Source organism: Apis dorsata, unplaced genomic scaffold (genome assembly GCF_000469605.1).
Source record: "Apis dorsata unplaced genomic scaffold, Apis dorsata 1.3 scaffold_163, whole genome shotgun sequence".
NCBI lineage: Eukaryota > Metazoa > Arthropoda > Insecta > Hymenoptera > Apidae > Apis > Apis dorsata.
In genome coordinates, this window is record NW_006263452.1 from 634366 (window position 1) to 638503 (window position 4138).

Here is a 4138-nt window from a genome sequence, read left to right on the forward strand (position 1 = left end):
TCGTCGGTGCGCGTTGGCTGGCGAAGAAACGACGCGGAATAATTTAATAATTCGATAATTAATTGGAAATTTCTTCTCTTTCTTTCTGAGAAGAAACGAAGAAACGAGATTCGAATACACCTAAGAATAATTGAAAGATCGTCTGCGAACAAGACGACGAGTTTGACTTTAATTGCTAATACCCTCGTCTTCTCCTCCGCTTGGCCGTCAGACTATTATGCTATTATTAACGATGCAGTCAGGCGCCAGTCACATGTATCGAGGAAACTTACCTTAGAACCTCATCCGTGGCGAGGTAGTTATTTTATTTTCGTCGCTTGTGTCCCGTTTCTCTCCTCGAACGAGCAAACGCGCTGCCAAACGCGTTTACAACTTACGCAACCCGTCGTTTCTCTTCAACTCGTGCCGAAAAGAAAAAAGCTCGACCGCACCAACGGATGCAATCGGAGAGGTTGCACAATCGGCACCGGCCCTGCCCTGCTCTGCTCCCTGTTGCAACCGTCTCATCCTTGAACCGAGCCGCAAGGTGGATTAATAGCTCGATTCACTCTCGAGATCGTGTCAGGCTGTTGGCATCGAACGAAAAGGGTTAAAAAAAGAGATATGGATAAGGAAAATGCGACTTATCTCGGGTTAATTCGATGCATCGATATTTCCTCAGTCATGGTCTTCATCTTGGAAGGTGCACTTTAGTTAATGCAGTGGTCTGCGGTCGCAATCTCTCACGCCACGGAGACGCATAAAACAGGGAATATGGGATTCCCAAGAGAAACGTTTAACGTTTTCGTGATACGAGAGAGAAATAGGCGAATATAATAGTCTCGATTCGACTTCGAGTAAAGAAATATTTCCAAGATCGGTCGATTTTTGTTTTTCTTTTTTTTTTTTTTTTTTTTTTTTTTCTTCCAGAAAATCGACGTTATGATATCGGTAATTATTAAAGGAAATTGAGACACTTGGAAATTCCTCTGGCGAATGATTTGCGAATTCTCGTTTGGATATCTCCAACGCGTAAATTACCTTTCATGAATCGGCAAGTTGTCGCCATCGCTCGAGTATCCGGTATTAAATAATTCATATCTAAATCCGGGGGATTGATAAGCGGCAACAAACATTTCCGACCGAGTAATGATTTTAAATGATTTAACGATAAGTGGGAGGGAGTTTCGAACGAGCACGCAACACGAGTTTTCACAAATCGGAGGAAAAAAAAAATATATAAGAAAAATTCGTATAATAACAGGTTGCACGGTCAATCATAATATTTAGCCGGTTTCCAGTTTTGATCCGGTCCAAGCCAATTAAATTCATTAACCTGAAATTACATGCTCGAGATACGGCGAATAAGTCTACGTTTTTTGCGTAGTTGTGCGACATTTTTCTTTTAAACGACCGTCCACTGACTAATTGCGATTCGTGTTCCGACACGCTCGTTTTCTTATCGTCGTTGAAACGTAAGTTAATCTGTCATAAGTCGAGGATTCCTTTCGTCGATATTCAAGTAATAAATGAGATCGCTTTTCGATCTCGTGTCGTCTCGCGTAATTATGATAGATTATAATTAAGACAGGATGTATCGAACCTCGATAAGATCATAATTTTGTTTCCTTCTTTCCCAATGATTATTTCGTCGTAGTAGTTTGGAAAATTCAGAGAAGTCGAACGTTTATCGAAAGTTATTTTTCAATGTTGTTCTTACAAACGAAAAGTAATGTTGATAAACTTTTTTTTCTCCCCCCCCTCGAAAAGATTCGTAGAAATATCAAACTCCTCTTGTGGAATGTCTGTGTACGTCGAGTTTTTGTTTATTGAAATTTCTACTCGAATCTTCGATCATTCTTCCGTAGGTCTTTAATCCTCGGATTAAAATACTCGACGACACTTGCCAAATATATCATAAATTGCGCAAAATAAATTTAAAAATACCTCATGCATAATCAAAAGGAGAGAGGGTCCCTTTGATCCAGAGAATCTAGCTTGGAATCTCTGCTTATCGATTGCTTTCACATTTTCGGCCACATCGATTAACGATTTTACCATTCCGAATGAATAATTGGCCGTTTTAACAAAAACCAAATCTCATCAATATTAATAGGCGGTCCCTTTTTCTCCTTTCAACAAATCCTCCTCGACACTCGAATATTAAGAATCGTCTCGATGGGGTTCGAGGAGGCAGAAACAGATTTCAGAATTCTCAATTTTCGTCCACCAAATCCACACCTATTAATTTCCATCTAGAAATTTCCATAGGGATTCCGTCGGATTAAGCGTTGTTGCAAAGGAAAGAGAAGAATGGCAAAATGGAAAACAGGTGTTCACGTTCCCAGACTATGTTTCGACGTCACCTCAGAAACCGTTCAAGACGGTGGAAACGATAAGATGGGAATAAGCGAGACGTATCCAAGAGAAGTTTCGATAAAGAAGGTAAAGGGGCGCGGTTCGATTTCGAAGTTGAACGTTTAAGCCGCCGTAAAACCTGTCCAGACTGTTTCTTCCGTAGGAAGGGAACAAAGAGTAGACAGGAAACCGAGAGGCGTTCGTCGGTTCATCGAAGATCGCGTTGTTGTCTTATTTTCCGTGTATCGTCGTCGTCGCGATAGGCTCTCGGCGGCTAATGCCTCTAAATCTTTCCACCGTGAAATTACTTTGCGGTGGCTCTGTCATTATCCCTTCGGGACCCCTTCTATGGCGTGGCACACACGGTGAAACTGTTCGAGCACAACTTTCCTCGTGCTATATTAATCGATGTTCATACTTGTTAAACGGTAATAACGTTCATGGTGGACGATGCAAAATCGAACTGGCGTAATAGCGCGTAATTATTCCGGACTGGAGAGAGAGAGAGAGAGAGAGAGAGCTCTCCGCACGAGAATCGTCGATGAAATCGCATTTCCGTGTAATTAATGCTGGAAATTGGCTCTCGCCGCGAAACGAATCTCTCGCTCCTCGCGTTACAAGATTCTTGGCATTGATCGGATATTCCGGTTCGGATGCTTTATTACGCTTTATTACGGAATTAAAACACTCGGTAAAACCGATCTAAAACTCTAAGCTTTCGAGAATTTGGACTCGTTTTTTCGGGACGCGAAAATAAATCTTTGGAATCTCGTTCGATTCGAAGCCGAGCTTATAACTATTCCGAATTTCGTTGGTACAAGAATTACACGATTTACACGCGTGTAAACGTGACCGAAAAATCAAACGCGAGAGCAGAGAGAGAAAAGAAAAGTTCTCTCTTTCTTCTACAAACACAAACACACACGTACGCACACACACAACACACACGATTTCCTGATGGCGTCAAATATTTGCCGATACTCGATCGTCTCCCTATACTTTGCACCGATGTCGGCTAAAGCAAATCCCTCCCTCGACCAATCCCAAGGATCGTGACTCGAGAGAGCGTCAAGCTTGCAGAAAGCTCACAACCGGGTATCCCAGTTTTGCTTTCTCAAGGAAACGAGTTGACTGAGAGTTCGTCAGAAGGAGGATGGGGGAGGGAAGAAAGGAAAGAAAAGGGAATTCAACCAGAGGCAATTTGTACGACGCGTCTCTACCGCTGCGTCTCTACTACTAGCTTGGAACTTTTTTAATGTTTTCTCACTACTCTCCACGCTTTTGTCCCGTATCCGGCGATCTCGTTCTTCCACTCCACACGCGAATTACGCGGCTGTAACCGTGACCCGGATACCGTTCGCCGTGCTCGCGCTCCGACCGCTCTTTCCGCTCTCCGAATTTCGTCGCAACTGAATCGAAACAAAAACATATTATCGTGCCGATACGTATATTCCTTCGACCGTGACTTTCGAAAACTATAATATTTACAATTCTATCGAGCGCGTTGCCCCACCTCTTTCGTACGGAGGAAAACACGACTCGTCGAACGAGATATTATTCAGATATCTCTCTCTAATCGTAGAAGACGGTCGATTAACACATTGCGTACGCTTTCGAGGCCCCCCCCCCACATTTTTGAGCGCGCTAAATAAAAATATATACCATGCATTTTTTAATTCACATTTATAAAATATTATTAATTATTATATATTTTTTATACATATATTTATTATGGCTTTTTTATATTTTAATATTTAATATTTAATTTTTATTTTTTATATTTTATTATTTATTTCAAAAA

General features: G+C 41.6%; 1 protein-coding gene across 3 annotated transcripts in view; it reads right to left on the bottom strand.

Annotated features, from left to right (window-relative positions):
* The window catches only part of LOC102677152 (extracellular sulfatase SULF-1 homolog), a 72295-nt gene that overhangs the window by 42391 nt on the left and 25766 nt on the right, over positions 1-4138 (bottom strand). Inside the window, exon 1 of one of the 3 annotated variants that reach the window (XM_031509581.1) lies at positions 3605-3740. The exons of 1 other annotated variant lie outside the window; for it this stretch is intronic. The gene's annotated coding sequence lies outside the window, so the exon portion shown is untranslated. Of the gene's footprint in view, positions 1-272; positions 573-3604; positions 3741-4138 lie in introns of those variants that run through there. One more of the 3 variants, XM_006613847.2, reaches the window with a different exon arrangement.